Here is a 12,101-nt window from a genome sequence, read left to right as displayed (position 1 = left end):
TTTGGTTTAGGCCGGGCCAAGGCGGTGCTTAGTAGGAAGATTCCATCCAGTCATAATAACATTCAGTTTGATGTCACTCAAATTCTAAAGCTGTCTAAACTGTTCCAACAGCTTTTATGGCCTATATTGGTCTTTGTGTCCCTTGCCTTTTGTTTTAGTGACTCAGTCCTTTCCCTGCCCTTGTGCTCTACCTATTTCCTTCCTTCCTTGCTTGCTTCCTCCCTTCCTGGTTTTTCTCCTTTTCTTCTTCCTTCTTTTCTACCTCCCTCCATCCCTCCAACTTTGCCTCCCTCCCTTCCAACTTTCCCTCTCCCTTCCCTCCATTTTCTTTTCTTGCAAGTGTTTTGGGTGAAAGTCCATGGCAGGCCAGCCCCAAGCTAGGCAAGGTCACTGTCACTGAGCTACAACATCCCCAGACCTGCTGCCACTTTCTATGCAAGGAATTTGAATTATCTCTAAAGAGAAACTGTCACATTAGTCTACTTTCAAAGCAATTTCAGAAGAGTTGCTAACATGGGCACAAGTCAGTTCTGAGAAGTCATGTTTGAAAAGCACGGCACAGCTAATGTTCCAAATAAGAAGGAGTTGAAAACTTTAGTTGGTTTTCATGTCAGCATTTCTAGATTAGTATTTGTTGAAAATTTTTCAAGCTCTTCTTTCAGTTGTTTTTTTTTTTTTTTTGGTCTTTTCATGGGCTTGAAAACATCTAAGGAAGCTGGCTGGTCCATATAAATATATAGCCATAAGAAGGATGGATATGACTCTCTGAAATGGATGTAACTCCTGAACATTAATTATATTGTTGATGTTAAGACAAAGAGTTCATGGCTTGATGTAGAAAAATGAAATCCCAACAAATTGTTTTCTCCCAAGTTAACACTTGACTAGTTGATGAGTCACATATGAGGTTCGAAGGAGGAGATGCACAAGTAATCACTGGTTTTGTAAGCATGCAAGTTCCAAGCCCATAGGCCACCATGCATGATTAGACCTGTTGTTATTTACACTTACATGGCCAGAGCTGTATCACTGTCTAAAAGTTGCCAAATGAAGGTAGCTCGTTTTCCTCTCTAGCACCTGTATCGAATGACCAGCTCTCAAGTGGACTTCCCTGAGCCTTTTCAGTATCTGAACATGCGAGTCCAAAACACTTTATTCCTACTCCTAAGAAGGATACTCACTGTAACACTGTTTTTCTGACCATTAAATGGAAAATAATATGACCTTGGAGTGCAAAGAACAGGACTCTGTGAAGATGTACTGCCTGTTGGTGCATGACACTTTTTTAGGTTTTGCGGGCCATGTGGAGGAATCAGCCCAAACACCTTGAAATAGCACTCAATTCATTGTTTACTTAAGGACACATGTGGCTTAGGGAGAACTTCTTTCCTCTGAAAGTGTTTCTTCAAACGAGACGAGAGTCAAAAAGAAGGTATTGAGAACACTAAGTAAAATGGCTGTGCTTTGTGGAATTGGCAGGATTCATCAATACATGTAATAATGTTTGTCACTGCCTTTGGACCTAACACGTATCAGCGTAGATGAACAGAGGCACAGTAAGAAAGATAGCTGGCATAAAACACCAAGGGGAAGGGGCTGAGCTGCCTTACTAGGTTTCCTTTTTTCACTCTGGTGGCACTTTCTGTTGTCTGTATGAACAGAGTTTCCAAGTACTTTCCCACTTAGTCGGCCTCTCTGTTATTCATACAATTGAACTACCAGGGAGAGATGGATCAGTTTACCACCTGTGAGGCCTTTTCTTCCACAATTTCTGCCCATTGCATGCTTTTGTTTTTTTTTCAACTCTTCCTACAAGCCCCCCTAATCCTGATCTCTCCTTAGTCCTTATGATTTCTTTAAGTGTCCCCTTCATGGAGTCATGTGTACAGATATTATACCTGGTTCTATATAACTCTACTTAATTCTTTCTCACCTCTGTGCTCCTTTTACCAAGTCACTCCTCAACACTTACTGTAACCCTTTGAATTTTTTGTCCATTGTCATTAAAAAAAACTCTTTAAAAATTGAACCATTTCGCATGCAGATACAGTCTTCTTGATCTGCTATTAATCCCCCACTACTGACATTGTAAGTTATTGAAATGTACACTTCCAGACCGTTTTCAGATTTTTGATTTCTGTATATCTATCTGTCTATCAATTTACAAATATAACATGGTATTCTGAAAGTATCGTTCTGCTTTTGGAGCTCTACATTGTGTTTCTCAGAAGCAGTCTCTTACACAGAGATGAATCCATGTTACCTAGATTGAGTTCAAACCGGTATGTGCACTGTGATTCCCATTACATTGTCCTACCTACTAATGGACAGTTAAGTTATATCCAGACCTCACCCCCTCCCCCATGAAGTAAAACCCCTGTGGAGAGACATGTAGATGCCTTTATGAACATATTGATAATTTTTCATGACAGTGTTTTCCAAAAACCAGTTAGTAAAATCAATTTATTCCTTTGCAGCCTGAAATTAACTTTGTTCCAGTTTATTGGTATTAGAACCGCAGTATATCAGCAACTATTCACTAATAGTAGTTCAGGCCGAAGTCATTCTAGATAACAATCGGTGCGGGATCCTCCGTGTATTTTACACAGCCCAGGGCAGGGGACATCCATCCACTCCTTTAGAGCAACTGATGTTTTATGCTGGCAATTTAGGTTTATTTAAAGAACTGATTTGAAAACAGGTGAGACACACTGATTAGATTTATTATGTATGTTGGCTTTGTTTTTCTAGGCTTGAATTTTTCACATTTCAATTAATTGTAGGTCAAGTATCAGGCAGATTCTTCCCTGGGCTTCAAATGTGATAAAGCTGCTTCTTATTTTTAAGAAGGCCGTTGCAATCCTGCATTTATTTTACACCTCAGTGCATGTTTGACACAGAAGCACACACACCCACACACACATACACACATCAACAAACACACAAACACATAATGAGAGCACATTTAACACTCAAATAAAGCTTTAACTACTAATTCATAACTAGGGTACTTTTTAATAAGTGTTGTTTCTTGGTCTCTAATGGGGAAACATTGTTGAATGTGAGTTCTCTGGTTTGTTGTAGGGCAGTGAATGTTCACTTGTTGGCAATGATATAGAAATGGGGAGTAAGCGTTTAAAAGTTTTTATAGCAGGTAGGCAGAGTCAGAGTGTGGAATTGAAGAATAAGAAATTGGGGAATTTCCTCTTTGTTTCTTCATTTCAATCTCCTAATAATTCATACATATTTTCCAAAAGTCTCTCAGAAATCAAGGACTAGGTCAATCCACATATCAGTGAACCATAGCAGAATGCAATTCTGAATTTCATATAAACAGTCATAAAATCAAAAAGACAGGTGCTGGGGTTTTGGCTCAGCACTAGAGTGCTGGCTTTGCACTTTCAAAGGTCCTGAGTTGGATCCCCAACACCATATGTGAAAGGAATGAATGAACCAATGCATGAGTGTATGATGAATGAATGAAAGGTATAAGGAGGAGGAGGAAGAGGAGGAGGAGGAGGAGAAATAGAAGAAGATGATGAGTAATTTGACAGAAGGGAAAAAGGGTAGCAGAGTGAGTTTAAAGTGTGGTTTCCAATTCCCAAACTTTAAATTACAGCAGATGGTATAGAGAGAGAAGATGTGAGGGCAGGAGAGGGGGGGATAGTAGAGGATAGAAAAGGTAGCAGAATACAACAGTTACTAATATGGCGTGTTGTAAAAATGTGGATGTGTAAACAATGTTATTGTGCAATGTGTATATGGGGTAAAAATGGGAGTTCATAACTCACTTGAATCTAATGTAGGAAATGTGATATCTCAAGAGCTATGTAATATTTTATGCAACCAATATAAAAAAGAGGTCCTCATTTTTCTTTGTAGTTGAGATCCCCTGTTTCCATGACATGTTTCGTTGTGTTCTCTCCTTTGGTCCTCCCATGCTCTAGTTATTCTGATATGGAAAAACATGCTGATATGCCCAACCAGTCTGTAAATCAGTGACAATTTTTCATTAAGCCTAAAGTCACTTGACCTTTGCTACACTCATACTAAATACACTTCTTTGTTGGGAGTTTAAAATATATTTCCATCAGCTAGATTACAAGTGCCTAGAACTCCCATTCTTGTTTATATAATAGTGGCTTCATCAGATTAAATGCTGTACTCCAGAATAAAATAAAATAGGAATAATTTACTCATAAGATTCTTACGTAAACCAATTTATTTACAAAATACTATCTTAAGAATAATAGTTTCATTGAGCTTCTATTGGAGCCAAAGTATCGTCAATTACTGAAGTAAAAGCAGTTACTTAAAAACTAAAAATGAGAGATAAGTCCAATTACATTTGAAGAGAGAGCAACAGCATGTGGTTTCTTGTTTGGTTCTGGATGTTGAGTAACAGGCTTATTTGCAGGTGGAAGGAACCCTTCAGGGAACTCACTTGTACTTTCAGAATGCGGGTGTAGAGGGCTGAATTCCAGCTCTTGGGGGAAGATTGTGACGAAAACCCCCTCCCTGCATAGACATTTCCCATTGGAACTGGAGTGGGTGGCAGGCCAGGTGGAAAATGATCTCGAGCTTCCCATACAAGATTTTTTTTAGAGTTGGAGGAAAAAAAAGGTTCTCTTCTCATGAACTGACTCCTTGGGTCAACTGGAAACAAGGCACCTCTGACTGGAGGGAAAGGTGCCAACACAGAGCCAGAGCCAGTTGCTTGGTTTTCAGCATGGAGGGTGGAATCAGGCACGTCAGAGTCCCTGAGATCGACTATGGTCTCCTTTCTACTGGATTGCCTTTGTAAAGACATTGGCCCATCCCATTTATCCAAAGGAGGCATATTAGGAATTCTGTATTCTGCTGGTCCCGATGGTCTACCACCATAAGAGTAAAACCGATCTTGTAGAGGAAGACATGGATCAGAAGAATATGGTTGGCCTGGTGGAGGGATGATCAGCCTGCTGGCCTGTTTCCCTGGAGGAGAGAGGGGCCCAGTCTGAGAAGGTGCTCTCTGAAAATCAGTGAACTTATGACAGCTGGATTCTCTTCCTTTACTGCTGGTCGCATGGTCTAGAAGATTCTCCAGGGTCCCTTGACCCTCTTCCTCCTCCCACTGAAGTGAAAGGTGAGAGTGTGAGTGGACCACTCTTTTCAAAATGAGGAGGTCTTTTTTCAGATGAAGGTTGACCTATTGGTGAGGGCCCATTTGGAGAAGGCTTTCTGCCCATTGCTGAGTTGGAAACATCCAGTGCATCATAGGGATTTTTTTCTACAAGTCCAAATCTAAGCTCCTTCTCAGTTAATTTTTGACTGCTGCGCACATTTTGTTTCTTGAAATAACTGAGGTTTCTTTCAGCAATCTGAGCTGCCAACTCACTAGCATGTGCTTCTTTCTCAGAGGAAATAATCTTCCCCAGACAGGAATGAATGGTTCTCTGCAATTCTTCTTCAAGATATTGGGCTCTCTTTCTGTAGGTCTCCAGCTCTTCCATTGTATGGCTCAACTTTTCTTCGACTTTGGAAACTTTCTCCTCTTGCTCCACCCGGGAGTATTCCTCCACTCTTAATTTCCTGTGCAGTTTCATCATAGTTTCTTGATAGCGTTCCATCATGACTTTAAAGTTCCTCTGTAGGGTCTCATTCTCACTTTGCAGCTGTGCATTTTCTGACTGCAAGGATGCCTGTTCAGTCTGCAGACTTTTAAGGTGCTCTATAAGGTCTTCCGTGGTTTTCTCCACTTTAGATGAGAAAGTACAGTTTTGATTTCTTCCTGCTGCCAAGATTTCAAAGGAGGCCTTTAGCTTAGCACCATAAACCAGGTTGCTCAAAGCTCCTTTGGACTCATCCTCCAAGTGAGCACCAATTTCTGGTTCACTCGTGCTTCCCAATTCCAGGTGACCACCATCCCTTTGGGCTCCCAGACTTGGAGAAGACCTATCCTTCATCTTCAGCAAGCATTCACTCAGAGACTCCATGTGATTTTCTGTGTCCCTTAGAACTTGTTCTCCAGCGACTTTAGAGTCCTCTAATGTGATTTTTGCTTTATATTGGACACCTCCTTGTTCCCTCTGTGCTTCAGCTTCTCCTTGTATTGTTGGTCTCTGCGTTTGCGGAGGTTGGGATCCTTCATTCAAAACCTCTTTGATTGCCAGGTTCAGTTCTTCCTGATTCACTTGAAAGAGTCTCCAGTTTGTTTTAGCTTCAGCTATTTGTGATCTGAGGGATTCAGCTTCACCTTGGAGGGACTGTATCCTTCTTGATAGATGCGCCATCGTTTCATCCTTTTGACCATGTTTAGCCTTCTGTGATTTGAGCTCTTCTTCAAGAAAGAGGATTTCAATGCCATGGCTGGATTCGGACCTATGCAGCTTTTCGTAGGTTGCCTCCAGTTGTTGTGCTTCCCTTGAACCCTTCTCAAACCTGCAGTCCTTTAAAGATGAGTCTAAGCCTTCATGTTCTTTTTCAACAAGGCTAACTTTCTCAAGAAGTCCACATTTTTTTTCAATAAGTCCAGCAAGATTTAGAGCCAGCTTTTTTTCTCTTCCCATGTAAAGCCTGCTACTAACCGACTGAAAACTTCTCCAGAAAAGTGAGAGAACAGCAAAAAATCCAAGAGCTGTACACATCACCAACTCCCAAGGAAAGCCATAAGAAAGATTGCCTGGCTTCATGTCTTCGGACAATGCTGCCACAACCCTGGGTACTTCTTCCAGAACCACCCACTAGTATGGCTGAGAGGCAGCCCTTGGCTACTCCATCGCGCCAAGACGGCTTTGGCTCTTGCCACCACAACCACAGCCTGCCCAGGCAGGCCAACACAGGCTGTGGACATTTAGGTGTTTGGTCAGGAACTCCAACCTGCACCAGGCAACGGAGCAGACCACTGTGATCGCCTTCAGGGGCTGAGCGTATGGCAGGTGGGTTGCGTATGGCGGTAGGAGCCATGATCAAGGGCTTCCAGGAGCCTTGATGTGCTCAACTGCCCATCAGGGGAGTGTTGTCCCCTTCCCTACCCAGTGCATCCTCAAGTTCCACAGGTTTAGGTCCTTCCCACTCCAGTCAGAGAGAATTCCTCTCCATGCCACCCACCCCTTGATTTGGTTTAGGCCGGGCCAAGGCGGTGCTTAGTAGGAAGATTCCATCCAGTCATAATAACATTCAGTTTGATGTCACTCAAATTCTAAAGCTGTCTAAACTGTTCCAACAGCTTTTATGGCCTATATTGGTCTTTGTGTCCCTTGCCTTTTGTTTTAGTGACTCAGTCCTTTCCCTGCCCTTGTGCTCTACCTATTTCCTTCCTTCCTTGCTTGCTTCCTCCCTTCCTGGTTTTTCTCCTTTTCTTCTTCCTTCTTTTCTACCTCCCTCCATCCCTCCAACTTTGCCTCCCTCCCTTCCAACTTTCCCTCTCCCTTCCCTCCATTTTCTTTTCTTGCAAGTGTTTTGGGTGAAAGTCCATGGCAGGCCAGCCCCAAGCTAGGCAAGGTCACTGTCACTGAGCTACAACATCCCCAGACCTGCTGCCACTTTCTATGCAAGGAATTTGAATTATCTCTAAAGAGAAACTGTCACATTAGTCTACTTTCAAAGCAATTTCAGAAGAGTTGCTAACATGGGCACAAGTCAGTTCTGAGAAGTCATGTTTGAAAAGCACGGCACAGCTAATGTTCCAAATAAGAAGGAGTTGAAAACTTTGGTTGGTTTTCATGTCAGCATTTCTAGATTAGTATTTGTTGAAAATTTTTCAAGCTCTTCTTTCAGTTGTTTTTTTTTTTTGGTCTTTTCATGGGCTTGAAAACATCTAAGGAAGCTGGCTGGTCCATATAAATATATAGCCATAAGAAGGATGGATATGACTCTCTGAAATGGATGTAACTCCTGAACATTAATTATATTGTTGATGTTAAGACAAAGAGTTCATGGCTTGATGTAGAAAAATGAAATCCCAACAAATTGTTTTCTCCCAAGTTAACACTTGACTAGTTGATGAGTCACATATGAGGTTCGAAGGAGGAGATGCACAAGTAATCACTGGTTTTGTAAGCATGCAAGTTCCAAGCCCATAGGCCACCATGCATGATTAGACCTGTTGTTATTTACACTTACATGGCCAGAGCTGTATCACTGTCTAAAAGTTGCCAAATGAAGGTAGCTCGTTTTCCTCTCTAGCACCTGTATCGAATGACCAGCTCTCAAGTGGACTTCCCTGAGCCTTTTCAGTATCTGAACATGCGAGTCCAAAACACTTTATTCCTACTCCTAAGAAGGATACTCACTGTAACACTGTTTTTCTGACCATTAAATGGAAAATAATATGACCTTGGAGTGCAAAGAACAGGACTCTGTGAAGATGTACTGCCTGTTGGTGCATGACACTTTTTTAGGTTTTACGGGCCATGTGGAGGAATCAGCCCAAACACCTTGAAATAGCACTCAATTCATTGTTTACTTAAGGACACATGTGGCTTAGGGAGAACTTCTTTCCTCTGAAAGTGTTTCTTCAAACGAGACGAGAGTCAAAAAGAAGGTATTGAGAACACTAAGTAAAATGGCTGTGCTTTGTGGAATTGGCAGGATTCATCAATACATGTAATAATGTTTGTCACTGCCTTTGGACCTAACACGTATCAGTGTAGATGAACAGAGGCACAGTAAGAAAGATAGCTGGCATAAAACACCAAGGGGAAGGGGCTGAGCTGCCTTACTAGGTTTCCTTTTTTCACTCTGGTGGCACTTTCTGTTGTCTGTATGAACAGAGTTTCCAAGTACTTTCCCACTTAGCCGGCCTCTCTGTTATTCATACAATTGAACTACCAGGGAGAGATGGATCAGTTTACCACCTGTGAGGCCTTTTCTTCCACAATTTCTGCCCATTGCATGCTTTTGTTTTTTTTTCAACTCTTCCTACAAGCCCCCCTAATCCTGATCTCTCCTTAGTCCTTATGATTTCTTTAAGTGTCCCCTTCATGGAGTCATGTGTACAGATATTATACCTGGTTCTATATAACTCTACTTAATTCTTTCTCACCTCTGTGCTCCTTTTACCAAGTCACTCCTCAACACTTACTGTAACCCTTTGAATTTTTTGTCCATTGTCATTTAAAAAAACTCTTTAAAAATTGAACCATTTCGCATGCAGATACAGTCTTCTTGATCTGCTATTAATCCCCCACTACTGACATTGTAAGTTATTGAAATGTACACTTCCAGACCGTTTTCAGATTTTTGATTTCTGTATATCTATCTGTCTATCAATTTACAAATATAACATGGTATTCTGAAAGTATCGTTCTGCTTTTGGAGCTCTACATTGTGTTTCTCAGAAGCAGTCTCTTACACAGAGATGAATCCATGTTACCTAGATTGAGTTCAAACCGGTATGTGCACTGTGATTCCCATTACATTGTCCTACCTACTAATGGACAGTTAAGTTATATCCAGACCTCACCCCCTCCCCCATGAAGTAAAACCCCTGTGGAGAGACATGTAGATGCCTTTATGAACATATTGATAATTTTTCATGACAGTGTTTTCCAAAAACCAGTTAGTAAAATCAATTTATTCCTTTGCAGCCTGAAATTAACTTTGTTCCAGTTTATTGGTATTAGAACCGCAGTATATCAGCAACTATTCACTAATAGTAGTTCAGGCCGAAGTCATTCTAGATAACAATCGGTGCGGGATCCTCCGTGTATTTTACACAGCCCAGGGCAGGGGACATCCATCCACTCCTTTAGAGCAACTGATGTTTTATGCTGGCAATTTAGGTTTATTTAAAGAACTGATTTGAAAACAGGTGAGACACACTGATTAGATTTATTATGTATGTTGGCTTTGTTTTTCTAGGCTTGAATTTTTCACATTTCAATTAATTGTAGGTCAAGTATCAGGCAGATTCTTCCCTGGGCTTCAAATGTGATAAAGCTGCTTCTTATTTTTAAGAAGGCCGTTGCAATCCTGCATTTATTTTACACCTCAGTGCATGTTTGACACAGAAGCACACACACCCACACACACATACACACATCAACAAACACACAAACACATAATGAGAGCACATTTAACACTCAAATAAAGCTTTAACTACTAATTCATAACTAGGGTACTTTTTAATAAGTGTTGTTTCTTGGTCTCTAATGGGGAAACATTGTTGAATGTGAGTTCTCTGGTTTGTTGTAGGGCAGTGAATGTTCACTTGTTGGCAATGATATAGAAATGGGGAGTAAGCGTTTAAAAGTTTTTATAGCAGGTAGGCAGAGTCAGAGTGTGGAATTGAAGAATAAGAAATTGGGGAATTTCCTCTTTGTTTCTTCATTTCAATCTCCTAATAATTCATACATATTTTCCAAAAGTCTCTCAGAAATCAAGGACTAGGTCAATCCACATATCAGTGAACCATAGCAGAATGCAATTCTGAATTTCATATAAACAGTCATAAAATCAAAAAGACAGGTGCTGGGGTTTTGGCTCAGCACTAGAGTGCTGGCTTTGCACTTTCAAAGGTCCTGAGTTGGATCCCCAACACCATATGTGAAAGGAATGAATGAACCAATGCATGAGTGTATGATGAATGAATGAAAGGTATAAGGAGGAGGAGGAAGAGGAGGAGGAGGAGGAGGAGAAATAGAAGAAGATGATGAGTAATTTGACAGAAGGGAAAAAGGGTAGCAGAGTGAGTTTAAAGTGTGGTTTCCAATTCCCAAACTTTAAATTACAGCAGATGGTATAGAGAGAGAAGATGTGAGGGCAGGAGAGGGGGGGATAGTAGAGGATAGAAAAGGTAGCAGAATACAACAGTTACTAATATGGCGTGTTGTAAAAATGTGGATGTGTAAACAATGTTATTGTGCAATGTGTATATGGGGTAAAAATGGGAGTTCATAACTCACTTGAATCTAATGTAGGAAATGTGATATCTCAAGAGCTATGTAATATTTTATGCAACCAATATAAAAAAGAGGTCCTCATTTTTCTTTGTAGTTGAGATCCCCTGTTTCCATGACATGTTTCGTTGTGTTCTCTCCTTTGGTCCTCCCATGCTCTAGTTATTCTGATATGGAAAAACATGCTGATATGCCCAACCAGTCTGTAAATCAGTGACAATTTTTCATTAAGCCTAAAGTCACTTGACCTTTGCTACACTCATACTAAATACACTTCTTTGTTGGGAGTTTAAAATATATTTCCATCAGCTAGATTACAAGTGCCTAGAACTCCCATTCTTGTTTATATAATAGTGGCTTCATCAGATTAAATGCTGTACTCTGGAATAAAATAAAATAGGAATAATTTACTCATAAGATTCTTACGTAAACCAATTTATTTACAGAATACTATCTTAAGAATAATAGTTTCATTGAGCTTCTATTGGAGCCAAAGTATCGTCAATTACTGAAGTAAAAGCAGTTACTTAAAAACTAAAAATGAGAGATAAGTCCAATTACATTTGAAGAGAGAGCAACAGCATGTGGTTTCTTGTTTGGTTCTGGATGTTGAGTAACAGGCTTATTTGCAGGTGGAAGGAACCCTTCAGGGAACTCACTTGTACTTTCAGAATGCGGGTGTAGAGGGCTGAATTCCAGCTCTTGGGGGAAGATTGTGACGAAAACCCCCTCCCTGCATAGACATTTCCCATTGGAACTGGAGTGGGTGGCAGGCCAGGTGGAAAATGATCTCGAGCTTCCCATACAAGATTTTTTTTAGAGTTGGAGGAAAAAAAAGGTTCTCTTCTCATGAACTGACTCCTTGGGTCAACTGGAAACAAGGCACCTCTGACTGGAGGGAAAGGTGCCAACACAGAGCCAGAGCCAGTTGCTTGGTTTTCAGCATGGAGGGTGGAATCAGGCACGTCAGAGTCCCTGAGATCGACTATGGTCTCCTTTCTACTGGATTGCCTTTGTAAAGACATTGGCCCATCCCATTTATCCAAAGGAGGCATATTAGGAATTCTGTATTCTGCTGGTCCCGATGGTCTACCACCATAAGAGTAAAACCGATCTTGTAGAGGAAGACATGGATCAGAAGAATATGGTTGGCCTGGTGGAGGGATGATCAGCCTGCTGGCCTGTTTCCCTGGAGGAGAGAGGGGCCCAGTCTGAGAAGGT

The sequence above is a fragment of the Callospermophilus lateralis genome, chromosome 14 (genome assembly GCF_048772815.1).
Source record: "Callospermophilus lateralis isolate mCalLat2 chromosome 14, mCalLat2.hap1, whole genome shotgun sequence".
Taxonomy (NCBI): domain Eukaryota; kingdom Metazoa; phylum Chordata; class Mammalia; order Rodentia; family Sciuridae; genus Callospermophilus; species Callospermophilus lateralis.
The sequence above is the reverse complement of the archived record's forward strand: the minus strand, read 5'-3'. Positions refer to the sequence as shown.